Source organism: Kogia breviceps, chromosome 10 (genome assembly GCF_026419965.1).
Source record: "Kogia breviceps isolate mKogBre1 chromosome 10, mKogBre1 haplotype 1, whole genome shotgun sequence".
In the NCBI taxonomy this organism is placed as follows: Eukaryota; Metazoa; Chordata; class Mammalia; order Artiodactyla; family Physeteridae; genus Kogia; species Kogia breviceps.
Window position 1 is genome coordinate 74,012,133 of NC_081319.1, and position 23,220 is coordinate 74,035,352.

The 23,220-nt window shown below is 41.7% G+C and overlaps 1 protein-coding gene across 2 annotated transcripts in view; it reads right to left on the reverse strand.

Annotated features, from left to right (window-relative positions):
- Window positions 1-23,220, reverse strand: part of LRFN2 (leucine rich repeat and fibronectin type III domain containing 2) — a 230,090-nt gene that overhangs the window by 15,845 nt on the left and 191,025 nt on the right. Inside the window, exons 1-4 of one of the 2 annotated variants that reach the window (XR_010835093.1) lie at window positions 22,790-23,168; window positions 15,273-15,409; window positions 14,804-14,872; window positions 1,984-2,082 (exon numbers count right to left, since the gene is read on the reverse strand). The gene's annotated coding sequence lies outside the window, so the exon portion shown is untranslated. Of the gene's footprint in view, window positions 1-1,983; window positions 2,083-14,803; window positions 14,873-15,272; window positions 15,410-22,789; window positions 23,169-23,220 lie in introns of those variants that run through there. The other variant, XR_010835094.1, reaches the window with a different exon arrangement.

Below are 23,220 nucleotides of genomic sequence, written 5' to 3' on the forward strand. Positions count from 1 at the left end.
TGTTCATGGTACATATTATAAATATGATGGAGACTGTTAGCCTTCCATTTCTCCAGTTCTGTGTGTTATGGATTTAACTACTTAGTGCTTCTCAGTTTATAAACGCACAGCCGCCTGAGCTCGATCTTCCTCTGTAACCATTTCACCAATTAAAGAACCGAGGCTGAAAACTAAAGGCTCTCCCCTTACTCATGAAGAGACAGGAGTCCCCTCACTGTTCTCTCCTGCCCACTGTCCTTTGGCCCACTGTCTGCTCCCCCCACAAGCCCACAGGACCACATCCCCCCAAACTTTAATGCCAGAGTTTGCTCCCTCGGGCCTCCTCTTCCTCAGAAACAACCATCAGTCTTAACTGACTCCTCGTTGGCCTCAGAGCAAATCTCTTCCCCTTCGAAGGCCTCAGTTGCTTTCTCTGGTAAGTGAGGCACGTGGGTCTGCAGACCTCGAAGAGTGCCATGAATCCTCAGCTGAGAGCCACCTTGCACCAGGCAGTCCTCTGGCCAGTCCATCCTTGCCCAGGCCGGGCATTCCTGATACAAGGGGACCAGAGAGGGCTGCATGAGAAGCACACCTGTCCTTGTCAACCAGAGATGGTTCCTTAGGGAGACTTGTGAAGACCTCATGGGCCTGGGCCTAAGTGCTTTCACATCTCACCACGAGGGGCAGAGCATCGTGTACTCAGCAAGTCACTGAATGTGAATTGTTCTGATTTCTAGTCTCCTGCACAGTGCTGCTGGCCTCTGTCTTCTTAAAGTTCACCGCCCAGGTGTTAGGAGTCAGGACTTTAGGAATTAAGGTACTGTCTGGGTTTCATATCAATTCCAACACAGGAAAATGTGTTTATTGAAGGCTTCCTCAGCCCTGTCACTCCCCAGGACTGTGACCTTGGACATAGAGATTTGTTTAACCTCTCTGTGCCTCAGTTTGCTCATCTGGAACATGGATATCCTACCCCATGTCACGGGCTTAGTGAGGATTAACTGGCAGAGCACATGTGCAAAGAAACACAAGCTTCTCCCTTCTCTACTCATAAAGCCCTTTCTGCATTGTTAAGAACTTTCCTTTTCATGGAGCCTCAGAATAGTCAAGGAAGGTCAGCAGGGGCCCCACCTCTTGGGCTTCTGTCTTTCATCACAGATGCCAGGGCTTGGCCCATCCAAGTGCCCTTTGGAATATTCTGGAAGGCTAGATCTTGGCATTCCTTCTCTGCTCCCCTTTCCCTGACCTCCAGCTTAGCCCCACTCCCCATACTCAGGAGTCACAGCTGACCCAGGGATCATGACAGTTTTTAAAGTACTGGTGGCTCATTATTTCCTCTCTCTGCACTTTGGTCCAGTGGGCTGGGCTCAGCTCATTTGAGGCCAGGACCTGGGTTGGGGTGATGGGTAGAGCTTGGCCACAGAATATTTATAGGGGAATCTGGAGCCAGGCTTCTTAACTTGTCCCAGATGTGACAGCTGTTGTGCCCCAAGAACATGTGTATCCCCACACCCACTGATCCAGGTTAAAAACGGACAGGTACGAGTGATAGGTATCAGGAGCCCGGAGGTGCCCAACTGGGGGGACACAGCCCCCAAAGCAGGAAGAAAGAGCACCCTGAGGCCAGAGCACAGGCTCCCCTTCCTCAGAGGGCTGGCCCCGGCCTTTGTATGTTGACAAACACCTTGGCTGTCACTCCCACTCCTGCCACGGACTCCCTAGTGGCTGGGACATGAGAGTGGAGAAAAAAGAAAGGAAAAATCAGGGGTGCCTCCTCATGTTCTGAGTTTTAGGAGTCCCCTCTTTCACTGCTCTAACCAGAACCAGGGGGTCTCTTCTGCATCTCTCTGTGTCTCTGCACCAAGCACTCACTTCTGGGTTTCAGGCTGTGCTGAGTTCTGCTCAGGGGAGGCCCAAAGGAAAAACAGGCTCAGGTCACCACCAGTTCAGTGGTACTTGGAATCCTGGTTCCTCTTACCCCGCAATTCACTTGCTGGTACTTACTGTTCAGAGACTTCAAATAGCTGTACCATACACTCTGCTCAGGTTTTATAGTCAGTGGGAGACAGCGGCTGCCATGTGTTTACTGCATCTCTCCTGGAACTGGAACACAGTAAGATTTTAAAGCCCCATCAAGTTATAAAACACTTGGTCCTTCTCCTCTCTCCAGGAAAAAGGAGACAAGTCCTGGCTGACTGTCACATTGTCCTCCACCCCCATGAAAACACAATCACACCTATTCACTTATTCATTTCTCTCACAAATATTTCTTGAGCACCGGTCCTGTGCTGGGCCCCTTCTAGACACAGAGAATTCAGCAATGAAGAAACAGACAAAGCCACTGTCAGGCAAGGCAGTCAGAATATAAACAAATAATTAAATATATCCTATGTAGGTGATAAGTACTATTGTGAAAAATAAAAGAAGGTAAAAGGATGGGAGTGCATTTTTACCAAGGGTGGACAGGCAGAGCCTCTTTGAATAGGTAATGAAATCTAAGGAGAAAGTAGAAAAAAGTGAGTTCTCTAAATATTTGAGGCAGAAGTATTCCAGGAAGAAGAAACTGTCAGGGCCCTTTGAAGACAGAGAAAGCATGTCCATTCGGCAGGTCTGAGAAACAGCCAGGGGGCCTGTGTAAGCGGGGAGCACAGGGCAAGGCGAGGCGCTGTTGAGGGTGAGGTCAGAGGTTGGTGGGGGGTGGGGCAGATCACATGTAACCATGCAGGTCAATGTTAGGTTGCTGGGGAACAGGGAGTGGCATTGCTTGACTTCTAATTTAAAAGGATGGGACTTCCCTGGCGGTCCAGTTGTTAAGACTCTGCCTTCCAATGCTGGGGGGTGCAGATTTGATCCCTGGTCAGGGAGCTAAGATCCCACATGCCTCGCGGCCAGAAAACCAAAACATAAAACAGAAGCAATATTGTAACAAATTCAATAAAGACTTTAAAAATAGTCCACATAAAAAGAAGTCTTTGGGCTTCCCTGGTGGCGCAGTGGTTGGGAGTCCGCCTGCCGATGCAGGAGACACGGGTTCGTGCCCTGGTCCGGGAGGATCCCACATGCCGCAGAGCAGCTAAGCCCGTGAGCCATGGCCGCTGGGCCTGCGCGTCCGGAGCCTGTGCTCCGCAACGGGAGAGGCCACAGCAGTGAGAGGCCCGCATACCACAAAAAAAAAAAAAAAAAAAGAAGTCTTTAAAAAAAATTTTTAAAGGATCAGTTGACTGCTCTTTTGAGAATAGATTTGGGTAGGAGAGTCGGGGCCAAGAGGGAAGCAGATAAATCATCTAGAAGGCCACAGAATAATTCAGGAGAGAGAAAACCGTGGGTTGGTCCACGGCGATTCTGTTGGAGGAAGTTAGAAATGGTTGGGTTCTTAATATATTGATATGTTGAAGGTACCGTGGACAAGAGCTATTGACAGTGGGCGTTCAGATGGAGACAGAAGATGAATTGTCAACTTGGTGTTGCTCTGGAGACCGTTTGGCAATCTCCCTGCTGACCCAGGAATCTCCAGCTCAGCAACCCTGACATGATATTCAGCCACTTAATGCATACTCCTGGGGAGAGAGGATTCACCACCTCACACAACGGCCTCACCCAGTGCTTAAAAGTTCTTTCTTATACTCAAAGTCTACATCTGTGCTTTCTCTCACTGCTCCTAAAGCAATACAGGGCAGGTCTCCAACACCTCCCACACACAGTCCTCCAGATTGTCTGGCTTCTCTCTCGGTTCGCTTCCCCCATCAATGCCATTTTCAGTTGCTCTGGACATGAACACATTCCAGAAGGAAGTAGCTCTGGGTGCTCTACTTCCTTCCTCGGTAGAAGGGCCAGGGGCTGATTGTTCTCTGAGGTCCTTCTAGAACATCATTCACAGAGTATGGTAAATGATTTGCATTCAGACCACAAATTTAAATTTGGCAAATTCACTCAACCCTTACCCTTTCTCAGGTGGGAAGAATTAGAGAGTTAGCTTAGATCTTGCTTCTCACCACTGAGAAAGCCAAAGCCATTAGAAGAGCATCTCCTTAGGTACCACCTGTCAGCATCCATGTCCACACCCCCTGCTTTCCTTCCCATTACAAAAATGGACTATCTGTGCTCCTATCTAAATTCAGCCCCTCCACTTTTCTGTTATATTCCACCTCTTCTTTCATGTTCAAGAACACTGGTGACCTGAGAGTTGGAGGGAACAATGGAATAGAACTAATATTTTTAAAATAAAATTTAAGAATCCTTTATAGAAATAAGAGAAAGCCTAAATTTATGTCAGAGCTAACCATGTGTCTGGGAAAATTGAGAATGATCAACTCAGAGACACAGCCTAAAAAATGATTAGACCTTAATGACAAAGAAACCATACTCAAGGACTCCAGGCACAATACTCGTAATACCTACAAGAGTATGAAAATTATATTGGCATCAGGATATTTAAAAGCAACCTGCAAAGCAAGGCAAGAATGGAACATTATTTTCAGGTAACCAAAAGAAAGGAAACAAATTGTGAGCCAAGGACTTTATATGCAACAAAGCCATCATCTAATTATCAAGACTATAGAAAAATAAATTATATACAGAAAGAGTAAAATAATCTGTGCAAATGAGCCCTTCATGGATAACCTGCTAGAGGATGAATTCTATCCCAATCAAGAGATGATGGGGGAAACTTTGGCAAAAGAATGATGGAGGATGTAATGTATTTAAAGTGTATTTAAAGCATGTAGATCTAAAATTTCATGAACAAAGGCGGAAAAAAACTTTGTAAATGTCATATGTTCTAATAAAGTAGAAAAATAATGCCACTTGAAATTTGAGCTAAGAAGGAAGACAGTGGAAAGCAGAATGAGATCATTTTTGCATAGGGAAGAGGTAGGAGTCAAATGATACCATTTAGAATTGACTATCCAGATAGTAAAAGGTTAAGTAAGGAAAAAGGAGAATGAGGATATCTTAAAAGATATCAATGCAAAGGTAACTACTAAAACAAAATGTACACTTTTATAAATATCAAAGCAATTTTTTAAGAACAAAGGAGACATAGAGAAGGAAACAAAATAAATATAATACATGGACTAACTATAATACAAAATGTTGTAAGGAATCTACACCCAATATATTAGTCATATCAATAAAAGTAAAGGAGACTAACTTGCCTAGTAAAAGAAATAGATTTTCAAAATATCTTACAAAGGAAAACTCCAGTCTCTTCCATATACAGGAAAAACACTTAAAACAAAGTAATGCAAAGGCTAAAAAATTGAAAGAGGATGGGACAAGTTATGCCAGTTAAATAGAACAACTCTAAAGCAAGGGTAGCAAGGCTAATATTAGATAATGTAGAATTTAAGCCAAAAATATCAAACGATAAATAAAAACATTATACTGTAAAAAGGCACAATCTACAATAAAATAGATCAGTTGTTAATATCTATGTACCAGATTACAATGAAACAACCTATTTTTAAAATAGAAATTACAACAATGCAAGTAGAAATAGATAGAAACAATAATGATAAGAGAGTTTTACACACCACTCTCAGGATGAGAAGCGCACATGAACAAAAAATAAGTATGAATAGGGAAGACTTAACCAACATGAATCATAAATTAGATTTCATAAATATGTATTAAATGCTGCACCCTTTAGTAAAAAATATACTTTCTTCGCAAGCAGACATGAAATATTCATTGAAATTGATCATATATTATATCACAAAGGAAACATAAGTAAGTTCCATAGTAGAAATATTACAAACAGAATTCTCTGATCACATGCAGCAAAAGTAGAAATAAAAAGAAAAAAATTTAAATGCCCTTCCAAAGGTGGAGAGAAAGGGACTGACTTGACTCTCCCACTTAAAACAACAACAAAAAATCTGAACAAAATATATGAAACGATGGTTTTCAAGATACCAGACATCAAACCATGAAGGACTGTGATCCTGAAGAATTGGGAAACAAAATGAGATGAGTTCTACAATTCCATCAGCTTGGTGCCTGGAGAGAGTTTCCAGGCCACAGCACAGTGGGGGGAAAAGCCAGGCAGAGCCCAGTGGACTCCCTGATTCAAGAAGCTGAGAGTCTGAGGAGATCAAGGTAGCCAGAGTTCACAGGACAGAGTACCAGAGAGAGGACAGTTGCAGAGGGTCTCCCTCAAATATTCAACAGAATGCTGATAAGCACATACATGTAAGGAAACTACCTGTCTTAGTCCATTTGGGTCGCTATAACAAAATACCAAAGACTGGGAAGCTTATAAACAACAGAACTTTATTTCTCACAGTTCTGAAGGCTGGAAGTCTGAGATCTGGGTGCCAGCATGGCCTAGTGAGAGCGCTTCCCTGGTCCCAGACTTCTCATTGTATCCTCACATGGTGGGAGGGACTAGGAAGCTCTATGGAGCCTCTTTAATAAGGCACCAATCTCATTTGTGAGGGTCCCATCCTTAAGACTTAAGCACCTCCCAAATGCCCCACCTACTAATACCATCACCTCTGGGGGCTAGGATTTCAACATAAGAATTTGTGAGGAGTGGGGCAGACACAAATATTCATACCACAGCACTACCCAAAGCCGCAGAAAGAACCTCCTAAAAGGATAGAAGAGGGACTTCCCTGGTGGCACAGTGGTTAAGAATCCACCTGCCAATGCAGCGGACATGGGTTCAAGCCCTGGTCTAGGAAGATCCTACATGCTGTGGAGCAACTAAGCCTACGCTCTAGAGCCTGTGGGCCACAACTACTGAAACCTGAGTGCCACAACTACTGAAGCCCACGCACCTAGAGCCCGTGCTCCCAACAAGAAAAGCCACTGCAATGAGAAGCCCGCACACTGCAATGAAGAGTAGCCCCCATTCACCACAACTAGAGAAGCCTATGCACGGCAACGAAGACCCAACACAGCCAAAAATAAATAAATTTATTTTTTTTAAAAAAGCATAAGAAGAAATACTGCCGGATACTCTCACAGAACCTAGAGTAGTGTCTGCTCCAAGTAGCTGAACTGGAAAACCTCATAATTCATGTAAATTATATAGAGTACTCAGAAGGATCTTCCTTCAAAAGTGGGGAATAATTAGCCTTAGACTAAACATTGCAATGGTTCTATCTGACAAATCTTTAAACCAAGACCTGAAAGGATTGAACAGCTTCCAGGTAACTTAACTGCATCCCAGAACAAAACTCAGGAATATTTATAGGAATACAGAAATATTCAAAACCCAGTAAATTAAAATTCCTAATGTCTGGCATCTAATAAAAAATTACCTGGTGTACAAAGAAACAGGAAAATATAACCCATAATGAGGAGAAAAATCAATTAATTAAAACCAACCAGAACTGGCCACAAATGTTAGAATTAACAAAGACATTAAAACAGTTATTATAACCATAATCCATATGTTCAAAAGTTAGTACAGAGATGTAGAAGATGCAGAAGAGACCCAAACTGAACTTCTAGAGAGGAAAACTACAAGGCTTGACTTGAAACATACAATGGGTGGGATTAACACAGATTAGACATTAGAGAAGATTAGTGAATTTTTAAGACATAGCAATAGAAATGACCTAAAATGAAACACCCAGAGAAAACATAATAAGAAAACAAAATGAAAAGAGTATCAATGAGCTGTAGGACAACTTCATGCTGCCTATTATACCTATAATTGGAGTCCCCAACGGATAAGATAGAGACCAAAAAAGTCTGAAAAAATATTGGCTTAAAATATTAAAAATATGATTTAAAATATTAATCTACAGACCCAAGATGGTCAACAAACCCCAAGCACAATAAACACAAAGAAACAACACTAAGCCAGATCATAATAAAATTACTCAAAACCAATGATAGGGCTTCCCTGATGGCACAGTGGTTGAGAGTCCGCCTGCTGGTGCAGGGGACATGGGTTTGTGCCCCGGTCTGGGAAGATCCCACATGCTGCAGAGCAGATAGGCCTGTGAGCCATGGCTGCTGAGCTTGTGCATCCGGAGCCTGTGCTCCACAACGGGAGAGGCCACAACAGTGAGAGGCCCGCGTACCGCAAACAAACAAACAAACAAACAAAAAAAACAATGATAAAGAGAAAACCTTAAAAATAACCAGAGAAAAAGATGCCTTACATACAGAGGAACAAAGACAAGGATGCTAGCAGACTTCTAGTCGGAAACAATACAAGCAAAAAGACTGTGAAGCAGCATCTTTAAAGTACTGAAAGGAGTAAACTGTCAACCTAGAATTCAATACCCAGTGAAACTATCTTTCAAAAACTAATGCAAATAAATAATTTTTTAGCATGCAAGAACTGAAAGAATTCATGCCCTGCAGGACCACACTATAAGATTTGTTAAAAGAAGTCCTTTAGGCAGAAGAAAAGGATACCAGATGGAAATACAAAATTACACAAAGAAATGAAGAACACTGAAAGTGGTAGCTATGTGGATACATATATAAATTTTTTTCTTATTATTTAAATCTCTTTGAAAGATAATGACATTTAAGAAAAAAACTCCACTGTAGTGTAGAGTTTATAACATATGTAAAAGTAAACTCTATGACAGAGATAGCAAAAAAGCTGCAAGGAGATAAATGGAAATATGCTACTGAGAGTTTCTTATAATATATATGAGGTAGTATAAAATCACTTCAGTTAGGTTGTGATGAGTTAATGATGTATACCATAAATCCTAAAGCAACCACTAAAATAGCAAAACAAAGAGTTATAGGTCATAAGCCACTGAAGGAGAGGAAAATGTAGTAAAAAAAAATTCAATTAATTAAAAAGAAAGCAAGAAAAGAAAAGAAAAATCAAGGATATATGGGACAAATAGAAAACAGACTGCAAGATGACACATTTAAACTTTATATCAATAATCACACTAATGGAAATGGTCTAAACACCCCAATAAAAAGGTAGAGATTTTTAAAATGGATGAAAAAACAATCCCCACTATTGCTGACTACACAAGACTCACTTTAAATATAAAGACACAAACAAGGTAAAGGAATGAGAAAAGATATACTATGCTATGACTAATCAAATGAAAGCTGGAATGGCTATATTAATATAACACAAAGTAGATTTTAGAACAAAGACTATTACCAAGGATAAGGAATGTGATTTCATATGCTAAATTAGAGGTCATAAAAATCCTAAATGTCTATGTACCCAATAACTGAGTTGCAAAATATATGAAATAAAAACTGATAGACAAATCCACAATTATAGTTGAAAGTTTTAATACCACTCTACATAACTCTACATAACTGATACAACAGAGACAGAAAGTCAGTAAAGATACAGGAGATTTGAACACAATAAATCACCTTGACCTAATTGATGTTTATCATCCTCCAACCAAGAACAGCAGAATATGTATTCTTCTCAAGTAAACATGAAACATTTACCAAGATATTCTGAGCCATAAAACAAGTCTCAATACATTTTAAAAGATTCATGTCATACAAAATATATTTTCTGAACACAATGGAGTTAAAGCAGAAATCAGAAAAAGAAAAATTGAAAATCCCTGTGTATCTGGAAATGAACAACATACTTCTAAATAAGCCACAGATCAAAGAAGAAATCATAAAAGATAATGAAAGTATTTTGAATTGAATAAAAATGAAAGCAAAAAATTATCAAAATTTGTGGGATGCTGCTGAAGCATTATCCAAAGGGAAATTTATAGCACTAGAGAAACACCCAAATTAGAAAAGAATAGCCTCACATCAGTAAACTCCCAGCTAGACTAACAAAGAAAAAACAGATGAAACACAAATTATCAATATCAAAAATAACAGAAGTGACATTATTACAGATTCTATGGGTATTAAAAAGGTAATAGCAGAATATTTTGAACAATTTTATGCCAAATAATTTGACAACTTACTGAAGTGGAGAAATTCACTGAAAGACACAAACTCCCAAAACTTGTGCAAGAAGAAATAGATAACCTGAGCTATTTTAAAATTTTAGCTTATAATTAGAAACCTTCAAATAAAAATCCTTTGAACCTAGATGGGTTCACTGGTGAATCCTATTGACACTCAGGGAGGAGATAATACCAATTCAATACCAACTTTTCCAGAACATTAGAAAGAAGGGAATATTACCCAACTCATCTTATGAGGCCAGTATAACCTTGATAACAAAACCAGGCAAGGACATTATAAGAAAATAAAACTAAAGACTAATATCTGTCATAAACATAGATGCAAAAATTATTAATAAAATTTTAGCAAATCAAATTCAGCAAAATATTAAAAGAATAATATGTATGACCAAGTGGGATTTATCCCAGGAATTCAAGTTTGGTTTAACATTTAAAATAACCAATCAGTGTAATTTACCATATTAAAAAACTAAAAAGTAAAAGTTATGATCATATCTATGGATTCAGAAAATCACTTGGAAAAAAATCAAACATCCATTCCTGATAAAAACTCTAAGCAAAGTAAGAATGGAAGGGAACTTCCTCAACCTGATAAAGAATATCTTTGGAAAACCTACAAATATAATCACACTTAATAATGAATAACTAAACACTTTCCCCTGAAAAGAAGGAAACAAGATAAGGAAGTTGGCTCTTATCATTTCTGTTCAATATTTATTGAAGGCTCTAACCAGAACAGTAAGGCAAAGAAAAAAACTAAAAAGCATCCAGCTTATAAATAAAGAAATAAAACTGTTTGTATTTGCAGACGGCATTATTTTCTATGCAGAAAATTCTATGGAATCCACAAAAACAGTTACTAGAACTAATAAGTAAGTTTATCAAGTTTGCATGATACAAGACAGTAGACAAAAATCAATTTTATTTCTATATATTAGTAATGAACAATAGAACATTGAAATCAAATAAAATACCATTTACAATAGCATCAAAAATGTGAGATATTTTGAAATAAATCTGACAAAAGATGGCCAAGACCTGTATACTGAAGCCTATAAATCATTGCTGAGGCAAGTTAAAATAGACTTAAGTAAATGAAGAGATACATCATGTTCATTATTTAGAAGACTCAATATTGTTAAGATATGAATTCTCAAATTTACCATTATATTGAAAGCAGTTCCAATCAAAATGTCAGCAGAGTCGGGGGTTTTTTTTGTAAAAATTGACAAGCTGACTTTGAAGTTCACATGGGAATTAAAGAACCCAGAATAGCCAAAACAACTTTGAAAAGAAGAACAAAGTTGGTAGATTAATGCTACCTGATTTCAAGATTTATTATAAAGTTATAGCAATCAAAACAGTGCAGGATTGGAATAAACACAGGCAAATAAATCAGTGGAACAGAAGAGAAAGTCTAGAGATAAGCCCACATATACATGGACAAATTACTTTTGACATAGGTGCAATGACAATTCAGTAGAGAAAAGATAGCCTTTTCAAGAAATGGTCCTGGAAAAACAGAATATCTGTATGTAAAAATATAATAATTTTCTGATATACCTTGCATCATATAACAAAATTAGGTTAAAATAGATTGCACACCTAAATGTAAAATCTAAAAGCATAAAACTTCTAAAGAAAACATAGGAGAAAGCATTTGCAACCTTTGGTTAGGCAAAGATTTTTCAGATAGAATATCAAAAGCATGTCCCATAAGAGAACAAATTTATAAATTGTATTTCATCAGAATTCAAAACAGCCCCTCTTTCTTATACTCCTAAGAGAATGAAAAGACAAGCTACAGACTAGGATAAAATATTTGTGAATTATAGTTCTGACAAAGGATTTATATATAGAATATATTAAAACTCTCAAAACCTAATAAAAATAAACCATACAAATCTGTAAGAAAATGGGCAAAAGGTTTGAAAAGGCATTCCACCAAAGAAGATATATGGGTGGCAAAAAAGCACATGAAAAGATACTCAACATCAGTAGTTTTTAAAGAAATGCAAATTAAAACCACAGTGAGATACTACTACACACATTTTACAATGGCTAAAATTTTAAAAACTGATTAGGTTAAGTGTTGGTGGGATGCGGAGGAACTGAATCTCTCATATACTGCTCTAGGGAAGGTAAAAACCATGATCACTTTGGAAAATAGTTTGGCAGTTTCTTAAAACATTCACACATCGTATGATCCAGTCATTCTATTCCTAGGTATTTATCCAAGTGAGTGAAAGCATATGTCCTTACAAATGTACACTAATGTTCATAGCAGTTTTATTTATATTAACTAAACTGGAAACAACACAAATGTTCATCATCAGTTGATAAATACTGATAGATAAACAAATTGTTGTACATATTTACAATGGAATTCTATTCTGCAATAAGAAGAAATGAACACTGAAACATGGATGAGTCTCAAAATAATCATGCTGAGTCAAAGAAGCCAGATAATAAAAGGATACATACTGCATGATTCCACTTATATGAAATTCCATGAAAGGCAAACTAATCTACAGTGACAAAGCAGGTCAGTGGTTGCTTGAGGGTAATGAAGGGTGAGAGAGATTACAAAGGGATAAAAAGAAACTTGAGTTTAATTGTTCACTACCTTGATTGTAATGGTGATGATATCACTGGTGTTTAAAATTGTCAGAACTTATAAAATTGTATGTACTTTAAATACATGCAATTTATGGTATGTCAATTATATCTCCATAAAGCTGTTAAGAAAAGACTTGAGGATGGAAAAATATTTTTAAGATGTCTTTCCAACTGTAATTGAAAAACAATCTTTTATTAAACAATTCTTGGGTGAGAACAAAAATACCAACACGAATTAGGGAATTCTGAAGAAAAAAGGATAATCAAAGCACTAAATATCCTATTTGTAAGACATATTTGAAGCAGAGATCAGAGAAAAATTATGGTCATAAACACCTATATCTCTAAAAATGGAAGAATAAAAATAATATAATTAAAATTTCACCTCAAAAACCCAAAGAAGGATTTGCCCCAAAAAAATCACAAGGAAGAAACTAATAAAGTTAAGTACGTAAATAGTTGAGACAGAGAACAGGAAAGTAGTAAATCTAAACAATAAATTATAATCCCAGGGTGTTTTTGGAAACTGATAGAGACAAAATAGTAGCTAATCTAATTTAGAAAAAAAATAAGAAAACATGAATTTATATAATAAGAATTGACAAGGAAGGAATAACCATTGATATATAGGAAAGTTTTTTTAAAGTACCTACTTTCCACACATATATGCAAATAAAGTGGGTGGAAAGAGTAGGGGATTGAGTAAAAGTTCACTGATTATACATTTTATATGGTTTGAAATTTACAATCATGTTAATATTTCACATATTCAAAGAATAAAATTGAATCAACATGAGGGAAAAGATATCTAGATCATCTGTAAGTATCTTCCAACAAATTACTTACTAATTACAAAAGGAAAAAGTAACAACTTTACAATGGTGAAATCTGGCTTTAAAACATTTTGATGGGGCTTCCCGGGTGGCGCAGTGGTTGAGAGTCCGCCTGCCGATGCAGGGGACGCGGGTTTGTGCCCCGGTCCGGGAAGATCCCACATGCCGCGGAGCGGCTGGGCCCGTGAGCCAGGGCCGCTGAGCCTGTGCATCCGGAGCCTGTGCTCTGCAAAGGGAGAGGCCACAACAGTGAGAGGCCCGCGTACCGCAAAAAAAAAAAAAAAAAAAAAATTGATGAAGTGATGAACATTAGCTTAATCAATAACGGGGCAAACCAACATCATGGCCCCCTATGTATTTCACTGACAAGGACAAAATTCACTTAGAGTTTTTGCCAAGGATGCACTAACTGAATCCAGTCTACATGTAATACAATACAAAAGAAGAGGGAATTGTTCCAGATTAAAGAGACATGACAACTAAATGCAGAATGATGCTGAATTGAATTCCGGGCTGGAAAACATAATTGGTACAAAGGACACTACTTGAATAATAGAAGAAATTAGAATATAAATTGTTGATTAAATACTAGTATTGTATAGATGTTAACTTTCCTGATGGTTAATGATACCGAGCTCATACAACAGAATTTCCTTCTACTTAGGAAAAAAAAAAACTATGGAAGAATATACAGGCACGATGAAATGTAAATTACTAGTAAATGAGAGAGAGAGAGAGAGAGAGAGAGAGAGAATGATAAAGCAAATATAGCAAAATGTTAACCATAAATAGATCTAAGTAAGCAAATATAGGAATTCATGTACTATTCTTGGAACTTTTCTATAAATTGGCAACTAAAACAATATAAATGTTAAAAAATTGTATTCACACCTCTCCTACAGCAGCCCTTATACCCATTAAGTACCCCAATTTCTATATTCCATAACACTTAAGTTCTAATATCAAATATATAGTATGTCTATCATGAATCTCCCTCCATAAAAATACAAGTTCTCAGGGACAGGAACATTTGCAATTTTGTACAACAAGGTAATCCTGTTTCTAGAACTGTACCTAGCATTTCATAGATGTAAAATAGATATTCTTCAGTTAAGGAATAAATGGTTAAACCATTTATAATTGGTTAAACCAATAAATTGGTTAAAATAGGCTCTAGAGTCACATGAGTCAAATCTTTGCTCTTAGTGTTCCTTGATACAACATGGGCAAGTTACTGAAAGTATTTACTTCAAAGGGATATGAGGAGAGTGACATCCGCATAAATTGTGCTGTAGGAACAAACTCCGAAAGTTTGTTCTCCACAAAAGCAATAAATAAACCGGCAAAAACTGTGAGAATCAACTTTTTTCAAAACTCTGGAATCGAATCAAAATTTACCACAAGCAGGGAAATGATTAATTGATTAAGAAAAATAAAAACAGATGAGTCTAGATAAGAGAGCTTTGTGACATTTTAACTTACCCTGATACTATCTCCCGCTTCCCAGCTTGCAATGGCCTGAAGACAACATCTGGCGTTCCTAGTATGTACCTGGAACCAGAGGGAGCAGAACAGACTTTATTCTCAAACAAATGTAGGTGTTTTTTTTGACCTGTTTGGTGGCTCCTTGAAGAACCCTCTCAAATGGCTTGCTTTATTTCACCTCTCTCAGAACATTCCCAGGGTTGAAGTAGCTACCCAGGGAAAATTTGTTCAAAACATTTAAAGGCAAATGTATTAGCTTTTGCTTCCTGAGACTGGGAATAACAGTTGGGGAAAACAATAGACTAACCTAAAAGTTTGGGAGGAAAGAAAGGCTTGGAAATAAGATGATTTGGGGAATAAGGATTTTGAAAAGCAGTCACATATTTCTGGGAATCTAGAAGGCCATGCACCTATTCAGGGCTGGGCATATGCTAAGAAAAGACCTGAGAAGGCCCTAGGCTCTTACCTCTGGCTGAATTCAGGCTCTGCAGGAGCAGGGAGTGAAGGCTTAGGGGGAGTTGTAGTCTGCTTGGCTGAGTGTTGGAATGCATGTCCCAAAACACACACACACGCACACGCACACGCAGAGTCCATCTGCAAAGACTGGGGGATTTTTTTCTTTTAGTTCTAAGAGCATAAGGAAATTTCTCCTGAACCACTAATTGAGCATTACTCTAACAGAACAGACTTTAATGACCACACATAACAAAGGATACAAACTTTCCAAAACTAGTTCAGAAAAGTCAAAGAACAAGGGACATGCAAGTCAAAACTACAGTGAGATGCCATTCACACCTACTAAGATGGCTATAATTTTTTTTTTTAATAAAAGTAAAAAGTGTTGATGAAGGTGTAGAGAGACTGGAACCCTCATATATTGCTGGTAGGCATGCAAAATGGTACATCAATTGCATGCTGGAAGTTCCTCAAAAAGTTAAATATAGACTTATCATATGACCCAGCAGTTCCTCTCCTAGATATATATCCGAGAGAACTGAAAACAGATGCTCAAACAAAAAACACGTGTACATAAATGTTTATAGCAGAATTATTCATAACCGAAAGGTGGAAACAATCCAAATGTCCATCAACATGAATGCATAAAGAAAATATGGTGTATCTGTGCAGTGGAATATTATTTAGCCTTAAAAAGAATGAAGTACTGATGCGTGCTACAACAGCGATAAACCTTGAAAACATTATGCTAAAAGAAGCCAGACACAAAAGGTTATATACTGTGTGATTCCATTTACATAGAAGTCTAGAATAGGCAAATCATCAAAGCAGAAACCTGATTAGTGGTTTTGCCAGAGGCAAAGGGGAGGTGAAAATGAGGGTTAACTGCTTAATGTGATGGGACTCCCTGCGTTGTGGGGATGGCGTGTGACAAAATGTTCTGGAATCGTTGCATAACATTGTGAAGCCACTGAATCGTACTTTTAAAAATGGTTAAAGTGATAAACTTCATGTTCTGTGAATTCCATTTCAATTTTTTTTTTTAATGGGATCTCAATTCCCCCACCAGAGATTGCACTCCGGCCTCTGCAGTGAAAGCTCCAAATCCTAACCACTAGACCACCAGGGAACTCCCTATTTCAATTTTTAAGGAAGTAATATGGGATGCTCAAATACAATGATGGATTTTGAATTTTTCAGGACTGAGTCTTTCAAAAGAAGTGCCCAGTGAATATTTACATATGGGCCTCCTCCAACTGGCCTCTAAGACATTTTCTTATTCTCATTGGTCAGGGGCATCCTCATCTGCTCAGCAACCCTCTCCCATTGGCTGGATCCTTGATGCCAAGGCTCTGAGTGAGAACCCGGGTCCCCCAGGTCCTGTGGCAGGGACACAAAGAAGCAGGGCATAATGGTAAACCATCCTATAAGGGTCCGGGTCCCCAAGGGCTGGCTGAGACTGGGTAAAGCTTCCTCTATAGTGAGAGGCCTTTGGTTGGTGGGAAAAGGTCAGAAGTTGTCATTAGGGGGCTCTGAATTGCAGCTCTGCCCCTAACTCTTATGAGGCCTCAAGCTATTCACACCTTTCCTATAGCTCCTATAGCTGGATGGTGCTTTTCCCTGAGGTAAAATGGAAGTGAGGACTCTGGGATCACAGGCATCACATTATCAATGTGGTTTGATGGTCTGCTAAATATAAAACGAGGGCCACTGCCCTCAGAGGCCAGACTGCAGCCTACCTACATTCTGGACGGTCTGCGGGCTCCCATCCCCTCCCACACCCCCAACTCCTTCTCACAGTGCTTGGCCCATCCAAGATTCAGAGGTTCCCTAGAAGCCCCCAAACTCCATGAAGTCCAGGCGGCCTCGCTGCCTTGGGACTGCTGGTGTGGGACCAAAGGCTCTGAAACGTTCTAGAAGGCACGAGGCCACCCTCCGCTTCCCCCTTACACACCGCATGAGTGAGCAGAGGAAGGAGGGCCTCTGATTGGAGGAGCCTTGGTGGGAGGGTGGGGGTGATGGGCGTGGCCAACGGCTGGAGGAGAAGCAGCTGGGAGAAGTTAATTCCAGGAAGCACCTTGCGCATTTGCCCTGAGATGGCGCTGATTTAGCTGAGGAACAGGCTTTTGGGGATTGCCCCCTCCAGGAAGATCAGAACTGCTATAAGGATGCAGGAAAACCCTTGAGGCCCAGGACGTGGAGAACTGGGCACCCTCTCCCTCAACCCAGGTTGGTTGCCGAAGTTGTGGCCGGAGGGTCCCCCGGGGCCACAGTCCTGCCGTCCTTGGGGCCTGGTGCTCCTGTCCTGCCAGGAGATGGGCGGCGGTTGGCAGGGCCCCGAAGCCCCTCCCGAGCCCCCTCCCCCTGGCCTCTGGCCTCACCAGAACATTTCTCTGCTCTTTTCTCCCTTTACCTCTTATTGCCTCTCTCATGGAGGAAGGATTCCAGTCTCCCATCCCAAGGAGGAGAGCCACCTGAATGCCATGAAAGACACTGGGACTCCGGGGACAAGCACGTCCCTGGCAGAGTGACCTCCCAGCCCATTCCTGTGTGCCCTGCTCTGCCGGCTTCTACCAGGCCTCTCTTTGCGGGTTTGAGGGTATTTTTCCTGGCTTCTTAGTCTCATTTCTCAACTCCCTTCCTGCTGTGATTCGTGAAGGGTTGGGGTGGACAAACTGGAGACCTGGGGGGTCAGGGATCTCAGTTTCAAGTCCAAAGACGTCCCTCTAAGCTCTGTGTGATCATGGGAAATACACTCACCCCTTCATGAGTATGTGCTCTCACCTGAAAAGTGACAAAATCATAATGCTAATTCAGAATCTTGGTGAGAATGGGAGTGATTTATGTGAGTGTCTTTTGAAAATGGATGTGCTACAAATTACTTATTGTGATTTTTGACTCTATTCTTCCTACTCCCCGACACCCAGCTGCTGCCTTTCTATGTACCAAGTTTCTTCTGATTGCCTTTTTACTTCCACAGCGTGGGTCAGTCAAGCCGTAACAAAGAGCATGGAGGCAGCCCTTTTGTCCACCCCGCCATCTTCTAGGAACTGGGAAGCACCCCCTTCAGGAGTCCCTGCTCCAGTGGACCTTCCCAGGCTCCTTCCTTCCCAGCCTTTGCTGTGTCATTAGCCATCTGGAAAAGGAGCTGCTAGTAGGACCCCGACTTTTGTTTCCAGCACCCCCCCACCCCATCCCCTCCAGATATCCAGTACTCTACCTTCAGGGAGGAGACGTGAATTTCAGGCAGCAGGAAAACAATGGAGCCTTCAGGGTTATGGTTCCCTCCAAGGCCAAGGTTCCCATGACCCTCAGTAGAGGGGGCTGGGCTGGGCCCCTTTCCTTCCTCACTCTTCTTTTCCCTTTTTGTCTCAGGGCTCCACCCTGACCCCAAGGTTTTTCCATTTACCATCAACATGGAAACTGGCCTCTTCACACAAGTATATTCTCCCTCTTTTATGCATTACGTTGCTCCTCAAAACTGCCCTTCCATGCAGGAGGCCTGTGGGGCTCAAGGGGCCTGGCCAGTCAGCTAGGCCCCCCTTTTGGGCCTCTCAAACCACAGGTCGAGTGGAAAAGTTTAATAAAGGCTTCATGTCCTTCTTGACCACTGGCTTGTGGTCAGTGTGCTGATTCGGAAGTGAAGACTCAGAGGGATCCTTTCTATCCTTCCCACCCAAACCAGGTGGATGGTGTTTGTGCCACAGGGAAATGCAAAGAGGGGCAGGTGGGAGGGCTGTTAAAATGGGCACCCCTGGCCCTCCCACCTCTCCCTTTGAATAAAACTCATCACTGTCTCATCTAGGGACCTGGCACCAGCTGGTTTACCAGACACCTGGCAAGAGTTTGCTGAGGATTTGCTTTGTAATAGGGCAGGAACTAAAGGAACAAATTTATCCACCAGAATGTCAGGTCACGAGGAAGGGTGTAGGAGCAGGTAAACAGTGATTCATACTGAGGTCCTGGAATTTCATTAGTTACTATTTTTATAACATTGTTCTTTTAGTCCTTGATTGAGGATAAAGGGAGAATTGGAACAAGTCACAGGTGGGAGGGCATGGGGGGGATTGTTGTCCTCATTAGAGTGGGAATGGAGGAGTCTGTACTGCAGACTGCTTCATCGGCCTGTGCTGTGTACCTGAGAGGTGTGGGCAACTTTCCTGGATCCCACAGTTGGGAGTGAAAGTCCCAGAACACAAAACATCAGCTTACTGGGGCCTCAGAGGTTGCCCGGTGCCCCTGCCCCTCTCCCCTACCTGTTTTCCCTGTGTGCCATGGAGACCAGAGCTGATTTGGCAAGAGAACAGACATCCCTAAGACTCCCCATCTGGGGCCCTGGTTCTGTTCTCTTCTACCCCAGTGGTGACCACAGAATATTCTGGGAGTTGTCTTCTGTTATGACTCTGGGGGCCTTCTAAGGAGCAGTAATGGTGGAGTCTGTACAAACGTGGAGCTCATTGACACACAGGGCATGAGCTCCTCATGTGCTCTTCATCTATTCTCTTCCTTGGTGGACTTTGGAATTAAAGGTATGGACTCATTTATAATCATGATACCACCCGGCAGGGATACTGGTGCATGGAGGAGGGCTTATTTGGAGACCTCTGATCTTTCCAGCCCTAAGACTCTGGGCCTGATATGCATATAATGATCACTAATGTCCTGTAATTTATAACAGTGTTATCATTGATCCATGTCATTACTCATCATGAACTGGTGACTTCTCAAATCCTATGGGTTATTTGTACTGTTTAGAGCTCTGTGATTTACAAACACAAAAATCGTTGGAGGTAGAGAGGTACTATGCTATTTTACAGATGAGGATACTGAAACGGGAAAAAGACCCAACTCCCTTGAGCGAGGGGGTATGCAGTGCACTTGCCCTGTTGTTGCTATATTACTCCTCCCCTGTCTCCAACCCTCACACTTTGGAAAGTGAAAACCAAAAAGAAAACAGACATCTGGGGATTATTTAACGCTCAGTTTGTCAGGACAAAGTTTAAGGACTCTTAGGAGGCACTGGGACAGGCACAGAGAAGTCACTAGATATTTGCTCAATCCATTTCTCCATGTCTTCTGCTTTTTAATGTTACATTTGTTCTTAATCCTCATTGCTCACCTTCCAGAAAATTTGCTGAAATTCTAATGTCCTTTGCTGTTCCATAGGTTACTTTGGGGCAACTCCAGTTTTCAAGTGATTACCTAGCCCTCCCCCTAACTAGTTGTATGCCCTGGCAGCAAGTCATTAACACCTGTCTGCGTGTCTGTTTTCTCAGTGAGAAAATGGGTGATCTAACCCATTTATGAGGTGCTTAGTACACTGTTTGGTAAATAACACTAGTTCCCTCTCTCCTGCTTGGACAGTCCTTTGTATTCTGTCAAGAGCTTGCCTATTTATGGTGTATCACAACCAAAAGGAAAGAGTCCCAAGTCCTCCCTCCCGCAGCTGGTTCAAGACCAACCCAGATACCATAAAACTTTCTGAAAGACTTCCATCCTTCTGTGCAACAGCCTGACCCCCGGAGACTGGGTGTGACAGGCCAGTGCACCTGGAACAATCTGAAAGCCTGGGGCTCGTTGCCTTCCATCCTTCTCCACTCACTTAGTCTCCAGTCATCCCCTCGTGGAGACCTGGAAGGGACAAGCAGACCTGATGGTGGGGCTATGCCCCGAAGCCTCCAGTATTCATGGAGAAGCCAGCCCTTCCTTCCTTCACTAGACCTTGAAATGCAGGTGTCTAACCCCTGTCCCAGCTGGACTGGTCCTGGAGGGCTGAGAGAGCCTCATGTCCACAGAGAATCCCTGGCAGAGCTGCCCTTCTCAGCCCTCTCTCTCAACTTCCCAGGGTCCTATAGTCTTTGTCTGCCTCTCCAAGACCTGCTTGTGGGGCTACTGTCTTTCCTACCTCTGGCTGCCTTCCTACCTACTGTGGCAGCCAGCACTGTAACGGCTGAGTGTCAATGGTGTGCCATGAAGAGAACTCCAGTTGTGGGATCAGAAGATACAAAGTTTGAGACCCACTTCTGCTTTATAAGCTCTGTAAGAACTTGGGGGAAAATGGACAGCTTTCATCCTCAATTTGGAAAATCTATAAAGTGGGGAAAGCAGTAATGTGTAAATTGGAGTTTTTAGGTAAGGAATGGAAGGAATGAGAATCCATGTGAAAGAATTTATTTGTAATAGTGAGATGCTGTACAGTCTAACTCTGCTGCTCACTGTGTATCTTAAATGTCTCCAGTTATGTTTCATCCCTCATGATTCTGCAGACAAGTTGGAGGTAGGGAAGGAAACTGGGTTGACCACCCCTGGAATTGGATACTCTTGCCTGGGCCCACTCCATGTTGTTCTTTACTCCAAACCGAAGATGGAGCGGTTCAGGCAAGAGGATCTTGCTTTCTCATGCCTGGCGCAAAGCCGCACTTTCCAGAAATCTTAGGGAGGTAGAAGGCCCTAGAGCTCAAGAGAAAAGTCCCAGCCTCTGCTTCCCTAACAGGTCAGGGCTGAACTAAGCTACAGCTGTTTGCAGGACTCCTCAGAAGGTAGAATCTCATCAGAATGCTTAAAAGTGTGAAGGTCAAGGAAGAATTTGGCCCCTTGATTGCTGTTGAGGTCCTCCCCACCTCCTCCCAGACCTCTGGGGTGACCCACAGTTGTCTCCATTTACTCTCAACATGGAAGCCAAGCTCTTGGAGTGCGTGGGTCACCTAATCCCCAGCATCGTGTCCTGCTGCCCTTCCCGAAGCACCTGTGCACCGTCAGCTCCCCCAGGGGGCCTGTCCAGCTATGTGCACTCTAGCCAGCCCCCTCTGACCTCCAGATGGAGTGAAATATTTCTCTAACGTTCCTTTCTTCATTCAAGTTGGGACTAATGTGCTGCTTCAGAAGTAAAAACCCAACTGGGAGCCAATCTCAATCTTCCCTCCTCAGGCAGGTGGGTGTTTGTGCTGCAGGAGACCTGAAGGTTAAGGAGAGGCTGCCTGGGGTCACCCCACCACCCCTTGGAAAGTGCTCGCCACCTGACTCAAGTGGGGACGCTCTGGCCCACTCTACATCCTTGAACAGAGCCAGCCTCTCCCTGGATGGCTTACCTGGCACCTGGCAGAGTCTTCCCATGGGTATTTACATTGTAGAAGGGAAAAAGTCTTTTAACCCAAAGGAATAAAGAAAAGCCAATGGGAGATTTTTAGTGGCAGCATTTGTGTCATTCCAGAGCCCCGGCTGTTAAGATTTTCATCACTATGCCAGATGTGAGACAGGGGTGAAATGTGAGCAGGGATTGGGGAATCTATGAGTGAGGGAACCCAGGGGAGAGGTCTGGAATCTTCCAGGTCCTTCTAGCTACTGGGACAGTGGCTCTCAGAACACAAAGGAGTATCAGGGGCTACAGGGGCTCCCATGTGCTTTCTGCCCCTTTCCTACCTCCTTCCTTCTCTCAGTGTCATGACCAGCATTGACTCAGCAGGGGAACAGCCCCTCCACAGATTTTCCCAGGCAGGGCCCTGGCTCTGTACCTGGTTTCCTACCTACCTGTGGTTTGGCCACAGCAGTCTCTGAAAGCTGCTTTCTCTCTGGGCTCTGGATTTCTCGTGTAGGCAGGAATAATGGTTCTGCAAGGGCCCACCAGGAATACGGAAACATAACCATCCGGCACTGGTCTGATTGGAGTACAGGGAGCCACAGCCTGCCTGTGTAAATTCTGAAATTCCTCCTGCACGATCTTGCCTGTAGTAAGATTAATAACAGTTTTCATGGATATTGAACAGGGGATTCTAATACCCACCGAGGGAGGCTAGAGTGGATGACCTCTAATAGCTCTGTGAGTCCTGGGATTCGGTGAACTTGAGATACCTATTATTATCACTAATAGGCTGTAATTTATAATAATATTTTCAATGATGCATACCATTAATAATAATGACTTTTATCACTCTGCCTTTTCCAACCTGACGTGTGATCTA